This window comes from Eublepharis macularius, chromosome 1, assembly GCF_028583425.1.
Source record: "Eublepharis macularius isolate TG4126 chromosome 1, MPM_Emac_v1.0, whole genome shotgun sequence".
NCBI lineage: Eukaryota > Metazoa > Chordata > Lepidosauria > Squamata > Eublepharidae > Eublepharis > Eublepharis macularius.
The window spans coordinates 205,169,278-205,190,719 of record NC_072790.1 but is presented as its reverse complement, the minus strand read 5'-3'; the positions used below and the strand labels follow the sequence as shown (position 1 = coordinate 205,190,719).

At 38.6% G+C, this 21,442-nt stretch overlaps 1 protein-coding gene across 1 annotated transcript in view; it reads right to left on the bottom strand.

Moving 5' to 3' along the window:
- Positions 1-2,118, bottom strand: part of SLC8A1 (solute carrier family 8 member A1) — a 415,429-nt gene extending 413,311 nt beyond the window's left edge. The window contains exon 1 of the mRNA XM_054984910.1: positions 2,072-2,118. The gene's annotated coding sequence lies outside the window, so the exon portion shown is untranslated. The remainder of the gene's footprint in view (positions 1-2,071) is intronic.
- Between the last annotated feature and the right edge of the window lie 19,324 nt (positions 2,119-21,442).

Below are 21,442 nucleotides of genomic sequence, written 5' to 3'. Positions count from 1 at the left end.
TATGCCAAATGAAAGAAAAAAAGTCTTTACCCACTGGTGAAAGACGACAGAAGAAGACAGATGAACCTCCCTGGGGTTCCAAAGTTTTGGTGCCATGGCCCATGACTTGAGAAGGCCCTTTTTTGGGTTGCCACTCAGGTAGCCTCCATGCTATTCTTGAGGATCCCCTGACTCCCCAGGATCAAAATTTAAGGGCTTCATCAGCTACAGCAGGAGGTAGAATTAATGGAAATTGCTCCTTCCTCTTAAGAAAACTTAAGTCTTCGGAACAATGTAGCTACAGGACAGAATCTACGGTACCAAGCATACCACGGCAGCTGCAGAAAGCGAAATGGCAGGTGATGTGCATGGAGTCATATGGATTTGCTCGCGTGCATGTATTTACATGCATTTGCAATACAAAGTTTAGACTTCCCTGCTCTCAGCCAGCAATTTAATAGCTACAGACTGGAGAGTTGAGCTCTGAACAGGAGTAAAAATTTTAAATCCACTTTCCCAATCTGAGTTAAAGGTAGTAATATGAAGCACATATCTCTGAAGGTCTTTCTCATTGAAATTAGCAAAACTTAACTTCCAAGTATATGTGGTAACTATCTCCTGGACTGCACTAAATAATTCATCTATGAATTCATCTAGAACTTTCTTCTAGCCTGTGTATTTATTATGTTCCCACATATTTATTAAACCTACCTAAACCCTCTCCCTTTATTTACAATTCGGGAATAGATCTGCTGGTGTTTTGATTGGGGTAGTAACAATAATGCTTAGCATTTAAATAGAATTTTCAGTGATCAGTGTGCTTCATATATATTATTTTGATCTAATCTTACAACAACCCTAAAGAAGGCTATTATTAGAATGGTAACAATAGAATGGTGCGACACCAAAAGGAAGTACCTGGACTAGTCTTCACAAATCTATGTGGCTTGTAAACAAGTAAGGACACAGAATTTCTGGGAGAAAAATTGCATAACTATTTTTATGCAATTGTTGATATACATCAGCTGTTTCAACAGATTTAGAACCATAAAAACTCATCCAAAAAGAAGATACAATGGAAATGGATTGGGAAAAAATCTTATTTCTGTAGTAAAGGCAAAGGAATTTAGAGGTCTTCTCCAGCTATGGCTACAATCTTCCTTAATCCCAGGTCTGATTCCAAAAAGAGATTTTAAAAAAAGGAATAGGATACTGTGCCCCCCCCCCAGTATAAAACCCAGACCTGCTTCCAACTGGATTTTAGCCTTTTCAAAATTAACAGCTTTCATCTATACAAACTCAACATGTCAAAAGTCACATTTGAAACAATATAAAACAACTCCTCATTAAAGATTTAATTCTAAAAGGCAGCTTGTCTGCAGAATAAAGGTCCTATATTAGTTTGCCCGTTCTTTTTAGTTGAGCAATATTTAACGTTGCGTTAAATATGTATTGTTTTGAAGGAGAACCATTTCTCAGAGACGCCAGGACTTCCTTGAGATGTTAACTTATAGGAAGCCATGCAGATGGCTGGGGAAGGGAGGCAAGTCTTTCCCAATACCACATTGTCAGTTAAAGTCATCCAAAGATCTTTGAACAAGAGATGGGGCCTCAGCTGCCAAAGGATAAATCATTATTTATCGAAAGCTCTTCCTACAACTATTCAACTCAATACATAGTGTTCAGCTAGACCCATTTCTTAAAATGAAAGTAAAAAGATTCCAGAGACATGAAATGCACTGACACACACAAAAAATGAAACAATGGCAGGTTTCTGTCCTTATCAGTCCTGGTGAATGAGAACCAGTCAATTCATAAATCCCAACAGAGAATCACCTGTGATGAAATGCTCTCTCTCTTTCTCTTCCTTCTTTTGCTACTTTCCTCCTTCCTTCCCAGGAAAGTTTCTCTGCCTCTCCAGTAGCAGTCCTGCTCTGCTCAATGTCAATTGTTCAGCAACCTTAGCCAAAAGCTCACTCTTAACAAAACCTATGAAAGCCTCCAGCACAAACAATTTTCCTCGGGATATTGCTGAAACCTACACATTCACAAAAAGTAAAGTGAATTAGTCCCCCCACCTCTGGCCACTTACCGCCGTCAAGTCTCAGCAGTTCTGCGTGGGTCTGAAAGGAACAAGGACCTCATCTGATAGCTCCTCTAAATTTACCAGAAAGAAAGGAGTTTGGATGCTTGTCCTTCAAGTGTCTCTAAACATGGTTTGCATAGCTGGATAGCAGCTTATCTCTGCTTTTCTGCTTTTGCTTCCATACATGGATCTGTTCCCAACAGTAACTCCAAGCTGTCGAAAAGAAGCTATCTGGCAGCTTTCGGCTTCATCCAACACATAAATGATAAAAAAGCATCACCCTTTCTGCCTGGCACCTTTTACAACCTTTGGTCTGTGCCACAACACTGATACTATTTTCTTTTGAAATCAACTCGAAGGCAACATATTCCTTTTTGTTGCTGGCTGGAACAAATCATTTGAGACTAGTATATGCAACGAAGGAAAATTGATGCTTAGGCTTACACTGCACTTAAAATGGCTTCAGTCTCACGTGTATCCCTTGACTGTTTGACTGCTAGTTCTCAAAATATTTGTACAGTAATTGTTAGGACCCACTAAATATACATGGAAAAGACATATTCCCCACCCTCCCCTCTTTCACAAGGTTCCCAGCAGTTTATTTCTAAGAATACCTTTTTTACTTTCTTTAGAGGTCAGGGGATTGTTTGTTAAGTTACTTGGAACAGTTTCAAGACAATATACATCATGTCTGCAATGATGGAAAGTTAAGAGTCACATTTTTGTGGAGACACACACACACACGCAAGTGAGAGAGAGAGAAATGTGCAAGGGAGCTCCCAGATTAGTAACAATAGCACATATTAAGAACTGGCTACTATCTTTATGATGTACTATGATGGATGCAGCCTGTGTGCCAACTCCCACCCCTGGGGTTCCCCCAAATGCTGACGCCAGAATAACATTGAGATAAGGGGATTGTTTCCAATGTTTTGAAAATATGTAAATGTTTTTGAAAGAACAAGGAGGCAAAGGAAGGAGGAGTCAGAAGCCAACAGGCAAAAAGGGGAAAGAAAAGTGTGGAAAGGGGTAAGATAGGACTCCTATGGGGCTTGTGATCTGCCAAGTAGGATGTAGGCCATCAACCATAAATTATCGCTTGCCATGCCCTTGAAAACTCCTCCCTCTGTTTTTGCAATGGAAGATTGGTAGCAAAAAAATGGGGCTTACTGAGATTCTGGTTGTTCCCATACATGGATGGCATGCTCCATTTAGCATGGCTGGTTACCAGATGTCCATGCTTGATAATGTAACAAGAAGCAATGAGAAAGTGAACAACTGTTCCCAATTCTGCCCCCTCCTATTCACCTCCAGAAATGTTTACAGTCTACAGCTGTAGAGCACTTCAAATATATGTTTTACAGCCATGATTGCTACAGGCAGTAGCTTTGACTGGCCAAGCCTGGTGATGTCTTTGTAACTAGGACCTTCAGTTCAATTTACCTCAGGGTCATGGATTCTTCACACACCAAGCCTCATGATCTGCCCTCTCACAAGTCTCTGTATAGTTGCTTATACCTTTTCCCAGTACCACAAAGGCTCAATTAAGTATCTCTCAGGCCTCAGTTTTGTGTGTGTGACTTTGTATTCACCTCAGTATGAGTTTAGATCTCAGATTTTTCAGCTAGAGCATACGATCAGATATGTGCTAATAGGTGTTTATTTTAATCCGTTCCCCTTTCTAGAGCACTTAAAAGACACAGAGGTTCAAATGCACCTACTTTTAAAAACAGAAGATATTCACTTCAGTAGTAAAGTACTTCACTTCTGTGCTGTTCACATGTTGCTCTCTTCACCCCTGTGCCAGGTTAGCTCCTTGGTATACTGAGGAGCTACAAGGGATGAAATGGGAGCTGAGATGGCTAGAACAAGTGTGGTGGCGGGTTCTCAATGAAGTGGCATGAACATCTTACAGGGAGTTTATGGAAGCCTATGAGGTGGTAGTGAAAACCACTAAGAAAGAATTCTATGCGGCTTCCATTGCGACAGCAAGCTCTTGCCTGGCTCAGTTGTTTAGAATAATTGGATCTTTAACGTTCTTTTGCAGGGAACTGCAAAACGTGTTAATTCAGTGATTAGCTGTGAGGCTTTTGGTAGCTATTTTGCAGATAAAATCATGTCACTCTGCCTGGACCTGCAAATCAGGCAGCCTGTATGTTTCCTTTCCATTGTTTGTATTGTCAGACTTTGGTCTCAAGATTTAGGGCAATGGGATGCTGATGGCTGTGGGATGGGGCTAAGAAGGCCTTCTTAGCCCCATCCCATAGCCATCAGCATCCCATTCCCCTAAATCTTGAGACCAAAGTCTGACAATACAAATAATGCCCACAATTGATACTGTATGTGGAGGCCCCTTGGCTGCCTTCATGTCCAGTATTGGACCAGTTCAGTCAACTTTTCCAGGATGAGATAGACAGGATTTTGTGTGCTGTGAAGCACACCACTTGCCCCTTGGATCTATGCCCATCATGACTGGTGAAACCTGGTAGTGATGGTATACCGGTTCCCCTGGTTGATATTATCAACTTGCTCTGAGTTCTGTGACCTTTCTAGGTGTATTAAAAGAGGCAGTTATGAGATTTCTCTTGAAGAGATTATCTCTGGATCCTACTGATTCAGCTAATTACTGCCCAGTTTTGAATCTTCCATTTCTGGGTAAGATAACTGAGAGATGGTAGCTGAACAGCTCTAGGCATTCCTGGAGGACTTCTCTATCCTGGATCCATTTCAGTCTGGCTTCCACCCTGACCACGGAATGGAGACAGCTTTAGTTGCCCTTACAGATGACTTCTGTCAACATCAGGACTGAGGCAGGTTGGCACTAATGTTGTTATTCAATTTAATGGCGGTATCTGACATGGTCAATTATGATCTGACCTACCGCCTTGCCAATGTGGGGGCATGTGGGACTGCCTTGCAGTGGCTAGTCTCATTTCTCCACAGTCGGGGACAGAGGGTAGCACTTGGGGAGCAGATGTCACTGCATTACCCTTTGGTATATGGCGTCCCTCAGGGGGCGAGTCTCTCCACGATGTTGTTAAATATGTATATGCACCCCCTCACTCAGGTTGTCTGAAGTTGTGGGCTGGGTTGTCACCAGTATGCTGATGACACCCAGCTATATCTGATGATGGACGGCCGACCAGACATCATGCCAGATACCCTAGTGAGAGGCTTGGATGCTGTGGTGGCATGGTAAAACAGAGTTGCCAGTTTGGTGTGGTGGTTAAGAGTGGCTCATTTTCCTAGAGATACTCTGGGCCTTCAAGAGTCTCATGGCAGGTAGAAATTTAATAGGTACAGGTTTTTTAGCATGGCGGTAAAGTAAAAGGGAAGAAAAATATTAATTCTACATAATCAAATTACAAGTGTTGTCGTTTCTGACGCAGCTGTCATTAATATCACTGCCTAAAGTGCAACTTGACTCTGTCAAATATGTACATATCAAATGCATTTGATATGTTCTGTGAAATATCTACTGTCCTAATGGATAAGATGACATCTAGAACTCAGCAAATAATTTATACTGAGCGTTTGCTATGTTTATGTAGAGAGAACACAGGCTGCTAGTTACAACATCATAATAAACCAGATGAGTATGGATAATTCATGCTGGGATTTTAAATAATGGAAAATATGACTCATACTTTTTTATTTCAGAATAAATTGAATTGACCCCCCCCCCATCATCACAGTAGTCAGCCCAGATTAAAATTCTCAGTTTAAAATTATCATTTTACCCATAAACAAGCAATGAACAGGTAAAGAACTTCCAACAACATTATATTTTATTATAAGATAGATAAGTGATATTATGATGTAAGCAATCAATTTTATGTCCTCTTACATACATATACTTAGCAAGTGGGGAAGGCAATATATTACAAATTCCTAGCATGGAATAACTATCACTTGCTAATTTTTCACTCAGAATTGGATCTCTATGTTGCCCATATGCAAGCATAGAAAGAATTGGAAAAAATCTGCTCTTTAACCACTTTAACAGAAAGTTGAACAAGTGATCTCATCCTGGAACGATTGGGAAAGTGAAAGAAAATTGATTCTGGATTCTAATTATTTGAGTAAATTCTGGACACCCCAGTCTTACACTTTGCAATACCAGTACATTGATGATGCTGGTGTGACATTGTTGTAGCTAGTCAGTATCCTATACTTTCTCAGTAGGGAAAAGAAATCCAGTAAAGATCCAACCATACAGAACAGATAGCATCACAACTGCACTGGAGACCTTAGCAACATCATCAACTTCCCTCAGTTGCAGAGCTGCTGCTGATCTCATGTCAGGTAAAGCAAGCAACCGATGCACTCCAATACTGCCATGCCACTATGACCTACCTAAAGAACATAGATCCAGAGGCGTTAGCCATGTTAGTCTGTAGTAGCAAAATCGAAGAGTCCAGTAGCACCTTTAAGACTAACCAACTTTACTGTAGCATAAGCTTTCCAGAATCTGACGAAGAGAACTGTGATTCTCGAAAGCTTATGCTACAGTAAAGTTGGTTAGTCTTAAAGGTGCTACTGGACTCTTTTCGATTTACCTAAAGAACAGAACACATGAAGGAGCAAAAACAAATTGCACCCTCTAGGTCTCTGCTCACCATACCCCTAAGATTCAAAATTCCTAGGGGTTCAAAATTCCTTTTTGCAAAGACAGATGTAAACCCAGGGAAGAAGCTATTCCAACTACATCACCTGGATACGACCATAACTCACTTGTCAGAGAGTTCCCTTCCCCAAAAAACTAGATCCTTTCACACAATGGTTCAAATCTCAGGATGATCATAGCAACTTTTGACAATGCAAGGGAACACCAGGACAGCAACATAAACATAAAGATGCAGTGTCATACACCTTCAGAGATCTTGAATATTGTGAAATCAGTGGTAGTTTATTGAAGGCAATAATGAGCATACTCAAGTAGTCACAAGGGTATTTATTTATTTAGCACATTTTTATCTCACCCTTCCTCCAAAGGTACACTGTACGTCATTCTGTCCTCTGTTATCCTCACAACAAAGTGTTATCCTTACAACCTACCCCTGAGGTAGGATAGCCTGAGAGAAAATGAGTAGCTCAAAGTCACCTAGAAAGTTTCATAGCAGAGTGGGAACCTGAACCTGGATCTTCCAGGTCCTAGTTTGACTAGAGATGGGCACGAACCGGGAAAAAAACAAACCATGCAGTTTGTGGTTTGTCACATTTCATGAACCATGAACCAAAAACTTTCATGAACCTGCCCCGGTTTGCAAACCGGTTCATTTGGTTCCTGAAAACGTAACTTCCAGGACAGCAAATCATCACTTCCGGGTCAGCAGAAGGTCTGCAGAAAGCCCATCCCCCATTTCCTAGGAAACTGATTGATCAGCACCAGGCTGTTTGCAGTGATGAACTGAAAAACGAACCGAACAAACCAGCCTGAAGTTTGTGGCAGTTCATCATAAATGGGCTCTGATGAACTGCTGGTTTGCGAACCATGAACTGGCCTGGTTTGGTTCGTATTTTGGTTCGTGCCCATCTCTAAGTCTGACATATTATTACACCATGCATACATCAATCAAGTATGCAATATTTATTTATTTACTTCATATATACCCTGTCTTTCTCCCCAATGAGGATGCGAAGCAAGCAGCTTACATCACAATCCATGCCTTCATTTTATCCTCACAACAATCATTGTCACAGTTTCTTTTTATTTTGGTGTTGGAGGTTTTGAATAGAGACAGACATTATATAGGAGGAAAGGGTTAGAGGTGTAAAATTTTTAAAAAGAGTCATATAAACTAAAATCCTTTGCAGATGATTTAGTTTTAATCTTGGAAGATCCACCAGAGGGAATTGAAACATTGATGGAGAAGTTGACAGAATTTGGTTCTCTGGCTGGTTTCAAAATAAATGAACTGAAACAAAAATGTTAAAAAAAAATATGGATACTGACTTCCGGTTTGGGATTTATGGAGGTCTGACGCAGCTCCAACTGCGGAGCTGACCGGACTGCCGTTTTAACCGGCCGGCGGGGGCAAAATAGCCCGCGGCCGACTGCTCTCAGGCGGAGAGCAGGCAAAGAACGCTCAAGACCTCAGGGCGCATTGATCTCGGGCGAGGGGGGGCTCTACGCGATGGGCCCCCTCACGACCCTTGAGGTCCCACCCTGTGACAGGTCGGCAAAGATCTCTGCGGCAGTTTCGGGGCCAATGCGGTTGGCATAAGACCTACGTACCCAAGCTTCAACAGGGGAAAGAGGAGTGGAGGAGAAACGAAGATTGAAACAGTGATTACAACCCACGGAAAGTGAATGGGAAGGTAAAGATCAATATCTCCTGATACGGGACAGATTGTTAAAAGCAAAGAAGATTAAAAGTTGATTTTAAAACTGTAACAGGCTTATTATAACGGGAAGAAGACTCGGCAAGAGTCGAAATAGAAAAAAGACTAAGTTTAAAGAAGTTATTAAAGAATTAGGACTATTGTTTTGAATACTTGCGGTTTTGGAGCTGTGAGAAAATTCTGCCATCGCGAGAGCTACTGCGGGAAGTCGGGAAACAGGAAGTACGTAATAACAATAGAGTTGCTGGAGAGAAGCGGCCCCTGCCGGAGGGCAGGAAGAAGGGAATCGCCATCTTTGAAAGGGGAAAAGCCGCGGCTTCAGCGGAAGAGGAAGTAAGCCATTTTGAATTACAAAAACCATAGAAGAACCATAGAGAAAAGACGCCCGACATTTTGGATTTTTTAAAAGTTTTTTCTTTGCAAAAAAGACTGGGACATTTAAATTAAAAAATAAAAAGACGCTTAATTTCACGCCACGGAGTTAAGGAAGAGGGTGGACTCGTGGGAGCGAGCCAAGGCAAGCCCCACGATGTCGAAAAAAGAGTGGCAATCAGCAATAGAGAATCTAGATAAAAAACTCTTAGAAGTGATCAAAGAGCTTAAGGACATTAAACCGGAGCTGATTAAAGAGGTTAAACAGACAGTGAAAAGTGAGCTGTCAGAAGTAAAGAAAGGTATGGAAATAATGCAAAATGAACTGCAAGGAACACAGCAGAGAGTTAAAGCAGTAGAAGGCGCGGTGGAGAATTTAACTGACACGCAACAAACAGAGATGAGGCTGATGAAGGGGAGAATGGCGGTTGCAGAAAGCAAACACATGGAGAAGCAGCTAAGATTTCGCGGTTTGCCAGAAGTGGAAGGAAAAACAGCGCAAGAACAGATGACGGAGGTGTTAGCTGAATACCTGGGGAAGGAGGAGGAGGAAGTTGTGGCTATCCTGGACGTGGCATATCGTGTAAATTCAAGAATTGCGACCCAGAGGAAACTACCAAGGGATGTGATGGTGCAATTTACGACCCGAAATACGAAAGAGAAGATTGTGACTAAACAGTTTCAAGATCCATTGGAGATTGACGGCAAGACGATTATCATCATGAAGGAAATACCCAGATCGGTGTTATTGGACCGGAAAAAATATAAGGCGCTAATTCAGATTTTGAAGGACATGAAAATCAGGTACAGATGGGAACTACCAGAAGGAGTGTCCTTTGAATTTGGAGGGGCCAAAAGACGCATTAGATCGGAACGAGAGATGGAGCGATTTATAAGAGACAATGAAAAGGACTTACCAGCAACAAGATTATGAGTATGGAGTGTAAAGTTATATCTTGGAACGTAAATGGACTTAACTCACCGAATAAGAGAAAAAGCATCTTTCACTGGCTATTAAAACAAAAATGTGATATTGTTTGTTTGCAAGAGACCCATATTCGAAAACAAGATGTAAAGTATTTAAAATCAAAAAAATTGGGCAATGATTTTGCAGCGGCCTCCAATAAGAAAAAAAGAGGGGTAGTGCTTTATATTAAAGAGGAGCTGCAGCCAAAGTTTGTAATGAAAGATGTGGAAGCCAGATTTATAGCAGTGGAATGCGTATGGAATTTAAAGAGAGTGCTGGTAGTTGGAATTTATGCACCTAATGGAGCAAAAGAAGGCTTCTTTGAGGATTTAAGGAAGCAATTAGATGAACTCTCATACGATCAGATAATTCTTGCTGGAGACTTCAATGGAGTGACAAATCTGGATTTAGACAAAAAATCATCAACTGCACAAAAGAAAAGAGGATTACTACCAAAGTTGTTTTTTGAACTGATACAACAGGAAACCTTAGAAGATGTATGGAGAAGACAAAACCCGAAAAGCAGACAATTTACGTTCTACTCCGCAAGACACTTTACACTATCGAGAATTGATATGATCTGGGCCTCAAAAGACTTAGCGTTATGGACTAAGGAAGTGGAAATAATGCCGATGGTAGGCTCGGATCATAATCCAATTATGTGGAAATTGGGGAGAAGGAGCAAAAGGAAAGGATGGAGAATAAATGAGGACTTACTTCAAGAGGGAGAGAATATGGAGATGCTGAGAAGAGAGACAAAATTCTTCATACAATACAACATGAATAAAGAAGTACCAACCAACAAGGTTTGGGACACCTACAAGGCGGTAATTAGGGGCATACTAATGGATTTAAATGGAAGAGCCAGAAAAAAGAAAGAGGAGAAGAGACAGGAGATTATGGAAAAAATAAAAGCCAAAGAAATACAGTTAAAGAAGAGACCAGGGAAAAAGAAAATTTATCAGGACATTAAAATATTACAAGAACAGTTGACAGCAATGAATAATAAAGAATTGGAGTGGAATCTTAAAAGACTGAATCAAAAAGGATTTGAAGGTGCAAATAAACCTGGGAAATATTTGGCATGGCAACTGAAAAAGAGAAAGGAAAAGAAATGATAAATAAAATATGTGAAGATAATAAAACGTATTTGGAACAGACATCCATTAGTAGAGCCTTTTATAAATTTTATGCTAAATTGTATAATAAGAAAGAGGTCAATAAAGAATCAATAGCGACATATTTGGAGAAAATGAAGCTCCCAGTAATTTCGGAAGCGTGGAGAGATAGATTGAACAATGAAGTAACGGATGAGGAAATAAAAATGGCAATACAATCAACAAATTTGGGAAAGGCACCAGGGCCAGATGGACTTACAGCTAAATTTTATAAGACAATGGCCAACGAACTGGTACCATTCCTAAAAGAAGTGATCAATGGAGTATTAAAGGATCAGCGGATTCCAGATACCTGGAAGGAAGCCAACATTTCACTGATCCCCAAAGAGGGCCAAGATCCAACTAATGTGAAAAACTACAGGCCTATATCCTTACTTAACAATGACTATAAAATTTTTGCGAAGATATTGGCAGAGAGAGTGAAGGGGTGGCTTTCGGAAATTATTGAGGAGGAACAAGCAGGTTTTTTACCTGGCAGACAAATTAGAGACAATTTAAGGACAGTGATCAATGCTATTGAGTATTATGATAAGCGTTGTGACAAAGAGGTTGGTTTCTTCTTTGTTGATGCAGAAAAAGCGTTTGACAACTTGAACTGGGACTTTATGTTTGCCACCATGGAAAAGCTACAAATGGGAGAAAAATTCATAAGAGCAGTTAAAGAAATTTACAGAGACCAGAATGCAGCAATTGTGGTGAACGATGAGACTACCAAGAAACTGACTATAAGTAAAGGAACAAGACAAGGTTGCCCGCTGTCTCCGCTGTTATTCATCTTGGTACTGGAGATACTGATGATACAAATACGACAAGATGAAGAAATCCGCGGAATAAAAATAAAGGACTTTTCTTATAAAGTTAGAGCATTTGCGGATGACATAATGTTAATTGTGGAGGATCCAACGGAGAATATGCCAAAAGTGATAGAGAAGATCAAAGAGTTCGGAGATTTGGCAGGGTTTTACATTAACAAAAAGAAGTCAAAGATATTATGTAAAAATATGACTAAGCAAAAACAACAGCTGTTAATGGAAATAACGGACTGTGAAGTAACAACCAAGGTGAAATATTTGGGAATTAAACTGACTGCAAAGAATATAGATCTATTCAAAAATAATTATGAAAAATTATGGACTCAGATCGAGCAAGATTTGATCAAATGGAATAGATTGAATTTGTCATGGTTGGGAAGGATTGCAGCAGTTAAGATGAATGTGTTACCAAGAGTAATGTTTTTGTTACAGACAATACCAATTATCCGAGACTCTAAGCAGTTTGAAAAATGGCAGAGGAAAATATCAGATTTTGTTTGGGCAGGCAAGAAGCCTCGAGTGAAAATGAAAGTTTTACAAGATGCAAAGGAAAGAGGCGGAATGCAACTGCCCAATTTAAGACTTTACTATGACACAATTTGTCTAGTGTGGCTGAAAGATTGGATGACGTTGAAGAATAAGAAATTATTGGCCCTAGAGGGATATAAAAAAATATTTGGATGGCATGCATACCTATGGTACAACAAAGTAAAAGTGAACTCTATGTTCCTACATCATTACATACGGAAAAGCCTATATGCAACCTGGAAGAAGTATAGAGACTTCCTACAAGAAGGAATCCCCATGTGGGTAGTTCCGTATGAAGTAATAGATCCGAGAGCTGTCTATACTGAACAACAGTGTTTAACATATAAGGAGATAACCCAAATAGAATCTTTCAAACTTAAAATAAAGACACAGGACGAGTTATCACCCAACTATGATTGGTTCCAGTATAGGCAGATCAGAGATCTCTACAACTCGGACTGTGCAAAGGGAGGCATAAGAACAGAGAATTCGGAACTAGAGCAGACACTTTTAAAAGAGGATAAGAAGGAAATTTCCAAGGTATACCAAGTACTGTTGAAATGGTATACTGAAGATGAAATAGTTAAAGTACAAATGGTGAAGTGGGCCATAAACTTTAATAAAGAAATAACAATGGAGGCATGGGAACACTTGTGGAAAAACACAATGAAGATTACAACGTGTACTAATATTAAAGAGAACATTTACAAAATGATCTATCGTTGGTACATGACACCAAAGAAGATTGCGCTAGGGAATCTGAACACTTCTAATAAATGCTGGAAATGTAAAAAACATGAGGGCTCTCTGTATCATATGTGGTGGACGTGTGAGGTAGCCAGGCAGTACTGGGGAGAAATAATAAAAGTAATAAGTGAGATTCTACAATTTCAAATTAATAAGAACCCAGAACTCCTGCTACTGAACCTGGGAATGGAGAACATTCCAGTCCAACATAGAACATTGTTATTTTACATGACAGCAGCGGCCAGACTTTTGTATGCGCAAAAATGGAAAACACAAGAAGTGCCAACTATTGAGGATTGGACTTACAAATTGCTGTATATGGCCGAAATGGACAAAATGACAAGAAAATTGAGAAATCTGGACCCAGGACAGTTCAACACAGAGTGGGAGAAGCTGAAGCAATATGTGCTGAAAAAATGGGAGGTGGGAAGAGAACTGTGGCAGTTTGAGAACTACTGAAATATGATAAAATGTAGAGGGGGGTGACTTTACCGGAGGGTAGAGAGTGAAATGAAAATGTCTAAGCAGCTATTTTGTTAGAGTGTTATATATAGAAAAATATATAGAAAATGGATAGAAAATAATTAACTATTTAATTAATAATTAACTAAGGACCGACTAATTAACATTGTTTCTGGTATAAACGTGTAACATGTTAAACTGAATGAGCCTACCTGAAGAAATATATGGATCAAATTGATTGATAACCTTTGAGGATAGTTATATAAAGTGATATATGGAATATAAGTTAAATTGGTTGACGTATATAAATGCACGGGTTATATGGTTTAGATGGTATATATGGTTTATAGAAATATTTGAAACCAGGAAACTATGAAATTATGTTAAAAAGCGACAAATTGTTTGTCTAATATGGAAGAAGGGACTCCAAGATAAGGTATAGAGTAATAAAAAATAGTTAAAGAATTATTGCTTAGATTAAAGGGAAAGTATATGTTTGTTAGATAGATGAATTTAAAATGAGTAAGAGAAAAGGGACAAAGGGTTGGAAAACTGTTGGAAGTCAAAAGAAAAGGGGGGAAAGGGAGGGGGTTAGAAATTGGGAAATGGGAATTGATTGTAATGTGAAATTATATTATTCTAATTCCAATAAAAATTTTATTAAAAAAAGAAAAGAAAAAATATGGATACTAAAAATCAGGAAGAACTGATGAGAACAACAAGGTTGAAAAAAAGGTAAAATATTTAGGCATCACACTGATGGGGATGATTTGTGTGCTATTTCAAAATAACTATGTTAAGACAAGGAAAAATTAAAATGTTACTTTTAATTAAAATATTAATGGATATATTAAGATGGAATAAAGAACAGTTGTCCTTGTTAGAGAGAATATCAGTTATTAAAATGAATGTTGTACCTTGTATGCTATTTTTGTTCCAGACAAAACTGGTTTTAACTTCAGAAGTACCATTTAAAGAATGGCAAAAGGATATATCAACATTTATATGGTAAGGGAAAAAAACAAGAGTTTAATCAATTTTACAAGATGCAAAGAAAAGAGGCGGCTTAGGTTTACCAAACTTGAAGTTGTATTTCACTGCCTCATGTCTAATGTGGATGAAGGAATGGATGCTTCTGAGAAATGATAGGCTCTTGACTTTGGATGGTCATCATGACCTGAGATTTGGATGGCATGCTTATCTGTGGTATGATAAAGTCAATGTGGACTTTAAAAATCACTATATTAGGAGAGCCATCTTGAGAATTTGAAACAAATATAAACTGAAACTATCACAGAAGACACCACTTTGGATTTCAGCACAGGAAGCTTTTCATAGAGGTGAAATGACAACTAAACAGAGACGGTTGACTTATTAGAGTTCTCACAAAGAGACTGTAAATCAAAGATAAGGGAAGATGTAATAGTTAAGGCTATAAATGTCAATGGTTCTTCTATGCACAATTACTATGGGGCTTTGACTACAATAAACCAGAGTTTAAAAAAAAAAGCTTTGTATAAATAATGAACATGTTATTTACAAAATGTACAAACTTTTGCTGAAATTTGAAACGGAAGAATAATGTGTAAAAGACTGTATGGTAAAATGGGCTAAAATTTTGAGTATAATATACAAATGGAACAGTGGGAAAATATGTCGATAAAGGGGCTCAAATTCACTTTGAGTTCTACACTTAAAATTTTTACAAAATAATGTATCAGTGGTATGTCTCCTGTTAAATTAGCAAAAAATGAGTAAAGGTATGTCAAATAATGTTGGAAATGTGAGCAACATAAAGGATCATTTTATCATCTTTGGTAGATGTCTTAAAGCAAAAAAATTTTGGTTGCAAATTCATATGATAATACAGAAAATTTAGAAGATCAATATACAATTTAAACCAGAAGCCTTTTTGTTGGGACAAACAGTTGGAAAATAAATATAGTATCCTATTTCTTTATATGGCAATGGCAGCTAGGCTTTTCTGTGTGCAAAAATGGAAAAGTACAGTATTGCTTTCAATGGATGACTGGATTGTAAAAATGATGTGGTTAGTGGAGATGGTTAAACTAACAGCTTTGATGATCAGAGATAAAACATTGTCTACTTTTTATGGTTAATTGGAAACCCCTTACTGACTTTCTGTGTGAAATGAGAAAAAATGAAATGATGATTTGTGGATTTGTTGATTTGATTTCAAAGAAGATAAACTTAGGAAAAATAAATAGAAGGGGGGCAGTATTGAAAATATAAATTTTAGAGGTATTAAAACTACAAGTATAATGTGTGTAAAGATATGATAGGTGTTGTACAGGAAAATGGAAAATGAAATATGTATTATTTTCTTTGTTTTTCCTTTCTTTGATTTATGTTCTTTTTCTTTTTCTCTCTTTTCTCTCTCTTCTATTCTTTTTTTCTCTCTCTATTCTTTTTTTATTTAATTTTTTAATTTAATTTAATTTAATTTTTTTTAATTTTATTTTTATTTAATTTTTTTATTTAATTTTTTATCTGCCCTTTTATTGAGTTTTTAATCTTATTAATAAAATAAAAAAGCATTAATTAAAAAAAGCAAAGGGTCTGACCTAGGATTGAAGATATCATCTATTCTGGATGGAGTTGTACTCTCCTTGAAGCAACAGGCCCACTGTCTTGGGATGCTCTTAGACCAAGGCCTGTTGCTGGATAAGCAGGTGGCAGGTATGGCTAGGACCCCAGAGTGTCTTGTACCAGCTTTATCTGATTAGCCAGTGGTTAAATAGTGGTTAATTTGTTTACTTTCCCATACGGGGCCGTTTGTCTTTATTGGTTATCTGATTAGCCAGCAGCGGCCTTTCCTGGGCAGAAAAGTTCTGGCCACTGTGGTACATGCCCTGGTTACATCTAGATTATATTACTTCAATGTGCTCTATGTGGGGCTGCCCATGAAGAGAAGTATTGGGAAACTGTAGTTGGTACAGAATGAGTGTTGATTGGGGTGTGTCATAGAGTCATATCACTCCAGTCACAATTCAAGATACTGTTATTGCTATTTAAAGCCCTATATAGTTAGAAACCACTATACAAGAAGGACTACCTACTCCTTTAGGAACCTGCTGACCACTGTGGTCATCTTTGGAGGGCTTGTTTTGTGTGTGTCCTGGCCTTCTTATATTAGCCAGGTGGCAACCCAGGAGAGGGCCTTCTCATTCACAGCTTCAAAACTCTGGGCCTCCTTTCTGTTGTCATCTTCCATCAGTGGGCAAAGCACTTTTTTTTGTTTCATTTGGAGTTCCCTCAGTGATCCCTCCTTTCTGCCCAATATTTTAATTGTTTTAAATGTTTTTAACTGTTCTTTTGCCTTTGTATTTTTTAAATTGTATTTTAAATTGTTTTACATATTTATGTTGCAATCCACTCTGGGCCTGCTTGCGGGGAAAGTGGACTATAAATTAAATTAAATTAAGAAAGAAAGGAAGGAAGGAAGGAAGGATATAAATTTTGTAAAATAAATAAAGGCCAAAGTAAGAGGCCAAAGTAATACCCAAGTGGGTGGAGCAAGGTTCAGAGCTACCTATCTAAGTAGGTTCCAGGTAGAGATCCAGATCCTCAAGTAGGGGTCCCAAACACCTGGGTAATCAATAATCTAAAAGGTAAATTCAAGAGGAAGACAGGCGAAGAACTGAAGGCATGTTATGTGTCAACAATGGGGCTTTTCCATTCAAAAGATGCTGCTAGTCTTGGAAAGACAAAATCCTGAATTGGTGGCAGATTCTGGCCTCAACTAAAAGCTTGAATGAAAACAGAAGATCCTTTCCCCCTGGTTTAGAGAAAGCGGAGGGGAATTTAGGTCAGCTAAAAAATGCCATCATCTTCATATCTTGTTTGTTCTGTATGTTTGTGAGTTTTGAGGTATGTTGTTTCCACAGGTAGCACATACCCTCCAATATTTCAGAATGGAAAACACAGACACTTTTGTAACATCACAGTTCTCATACCATGCCCTCTCAGTATTTTGTACTTTTGTATATTGTTTAGTTACTTTGCAATAGTCTGCCCCATACAGTTATAAGTCAAGAATACATCAGATACAAGATACATTAAAAATAATTGTCCTATAAGATGCTATTGGCAGTTCAAAATATACTATAGCACCTGTAATAAGTGAAATGATAGGCTGTGTACTGCATAGTGATTTAGCACAGACTTGTGCACGGGCATATGTTTCATTTCCTTCATTTTTATTATTCATTCCCAAAGAGACTGTTTCATTATTGGGTTGTTTCATATGGTTTCAGGGTATTGAATTTTCTTGGTGATCTGGAAACCCAGATCTGGATCAACCAATTTTTTTTGGTGCACTCCCCTGGTGCCAGGTAAACTGCTATTATTGTTGACTGCTGCTGCTTTCTCAAAGTCTCTCCCTCCATCTGATCTGCTCCCACCATGCTGAACATTTGTCCCACCAGAGCAGGAAGATCCTCTGCCAGTCATGATGTGTTATGTTTATGCTGAGATGCCACATAAGATACTATAATGTGTGTATGAAATGTTTATAATTTAATTGCTGGACTTTGGGATTAATTTTATTTATTTATTTTAAGTGTTGTCTTTGGGACATCCAAACATACAACACAGACTGAGTTACAGAAGACAGACAAATCCCTAATTAACTGTAATTCCCAAAGAACCACAGCAGCTTCAGTGGACACAATTTAAAATAAAAAGGATTCAGTAGGACAAAGACACACTCAGGCAACACACAATCACAGCAAGTCACACAGTGAAATACTTAATAAATAACTAACAAAGCAATAAAACTGAGGGGGAATTAAATAAAAAAATGGGCTACAAAGAGTCAGAAGTGGCGGGAGAAAGTAGGCTATAGAAGACAAGCCACAAATCAAATAATAAAGCAGAAAAGAAGGAAGGGAGGTGAGATGCAAGCCCTACGTAAAAACAGTAAAATGCTTCACAAAGAATTAGAGAACACAGTAAACACAAAACAGAACCTATGTTGAAGAAAAAAATCAAGAAAGCAATAATATAGTTAAAGTATGGCTGTACTTCAGCTCAACAAAACCTGCAAATGATCTTTCTCCTTCTGAGATACCTAAACACAGGCAAGCTGCTGTATGAGAAATCAGCTCTTATCTAATTCAAAGTCCCATCCCATATACTTCACGACTGGACTAGCTCATGTATATCTTAGTGGCAATAGTCTACAATCAGTCAAGAAACCCAGAGGCTCTCTCCCCCCTCCTCCTAAGGAACATAGCTTTATGCTGTTATGAGGAAACCAAAGGAGAGGAGAAAGACAGAAAGAAAAGCTTCTAAATGAAACAAAAGAAAATCATGGATTTTTCCCCATTATACACTGTTCAGATGGGGATTTTGTTTCATTTTCGTATTAATAAGTATAATTAAAGAACTCCTTGTAATAGTTAGTGCTTGGTTGTCATCACTTTGTTGTATATTATGACTGCACAGCTTGGACTTCCACTGATTTTATTTGATATGATGGGGGAAGGAGAAGGAGGGAGAACTGAGGGGAAAACTTCTGACGTAAAAGGCTCTCTGTACTGAATGCTGTCCTATTACCCCTGTGCTCTGGCCTCTCCTTTCTTCTTGTTTAAAATCCAGCCACCACAATATGAGTAAAAACATGGGGCACAAGCTTTTACTTACTGGTCTGTAGCATGTATCTTTGTATTCCCAGAAGGGCTTCTATTTGCGATCCTAATAATATGGTACTTGATCCTGAGGTGATCAGATACTGAGGTGATTTCCCACAGCTATTCTGACTTGACAGACAGCACACAGATGGAACAGAACAACAACTAAAGATTATTTACCTGGCCTCAGAACCAGTGCAGCTGATGTTTGTGGGTGTGGTAATGTAATTGATTGTATGCTTAATAACTTGATTGTATGCTTGTATGCTTAATAACCCAGTTTGATCCATAAATATAACCAGCAATCAGTGTGTGGGGGTTGTCATTAAGCAACAGACTCTCCCAAAAGACCCTGTGGCACTGTGAACTACTTAGAAAAGAGGAAGACATTGTCACAAGGCATATATATTCAACAAAACATTGTGTGAATTACAAGCAATAATTCACACAATGTGTTGTTGTTGAATATCTTTAGTATTAAGAGAAACTGAAAGTCACTCATTTCATTAATAAGCAGGGAGTGCCTTGTTGCATGAAGGGAATTTGAAGGGGCTTATCTTCCTGATATTATCTTAGTGGTGAGTATCACATTACAAAGTTAATAGCCACTATACAAAGATCCTACTGTCAAATAATAGACACAACAAACTCATGCTGTATAAATTGTGGATTGTTTTAGTGGGAAGTTTGCAAAATCCAGATTAAACTGGACTTCCTAAGTGCCATATTAATTTTATTTCCACTAGCAGTAAGGTACAAAAATATTTTCATTTTTCAGGAGAATGTATTAAAAAGCAATTTCATTTTGGTTTTGCAGCAGGTAAAATTTATTGAAGCACACAATTGTCCTTTCACTAGATTAACCCTAATACTTGTTGATCTTTCTGCACTGAATGAGAATTTTTTTTTTTTGCAGATGGTGTTTTACAATAAAGGGTCTGAAGCAGACAAACAAGCCAAGGATTCATTTAGGCCAAACCAGGGGATTGTTTTATTTTGTTTCAAAACCTCATTAAGACCAGAAGTTTCTCCATCAATTTTCCCCCTTTAAACTGGAAAGAGAGAGAATGGGGTGGGGGCAATAGTAAAACAAATGATAAAAATGTTTTAAATATCCTTGTAATACCATTGTCTTGCTTAAACTCGTTTTCAGATTCTTCTGCATACTACATTGTATTCTGGAGGAGCACAATCTATTACTTTGCACTGAGCCTCGCCGTAGGTCAAAAACATCACAAATTCTTCTCAGTGTCCTGCACAAAGTGAGAATGGTGGCTTTCAGCAAGCCTTCGGCTATGCTGATAGTTAATGTTTGGATTTGGTTGAACTATGATGTACTGAGAAAGAAAGAGATGCCTGGACCAAAAGCTTTGTCCCTTCAATTCCTAGCAAAGTTCTTGTCCGTTGAAGAGAACCAGAATGCTGTGACCTAACATGCCTTTGCTATAAAAATCAAGGATTATCTGGTTCTCAGAAGCACACGTTGCCTTGACATGACTGATGAAGTTCTAAATCCCTTTCATTTCTGCAAACATTTGGTCTAGGTATATCCATTTAGCACTGAAGTGGATAGAAAAACATAATAAGGTGAGGCAATTAAACTGCATAACCTTTTGGATATGTTACTTATTACTTGTAGTTAAACTAGGGGTTGAACCAAAGTGAGTGCAATCAGAGCCTTCAGTCTATTCATGTTGGGGTCAACATCAAAATTATGTTTTTAATCATTAAATAGTATGAACACAGGCATAGATCTAGGTCACAACCTAAGGCATATTTTCAAAAACAGCAGAATCACCACAAACAGTGCATAACAGCAGTCTCCTATGTTAACGTTATAGCAGCTTGGGCAGGGACAGGATTATTCTATTCCTTCTGCACAGACTGGTGTTACACAGCCATTGTTCTGGAGGTATTTACCACGGGGAGCAAAAAGTGGGCTGGATGGGATGTGGTGAGGGAGGGTGTTGGAATCAGAGTTTGGTCCCTCCCCTGATGATGTAACACCTGCAGAAGAGGTGGTGTAAGCCCATGCTTCTGCAACTGAGTAAGATCACTGCTCTGGTGGATGGACTGGCTGTCAATCAAGGGCTAGCTGGATGAAGCCCAAGAACAGATAGAACTTCTTTTCCTTTTCAGGTTATTTGGCAGAGCAGAGGGCTGTGCTGGTTCAACCAATTACTGTAGACCAGCAAGCCTCCCTCCCCTTCAACAGCTGTGTGAATTCTTGCTTTGGAGGAGTCTATAGGCAGCTCTAGGGCTTGGCTACTAATATAGAACAAAGAGCCTCAAAAAACTTTCTTCTTATCTCC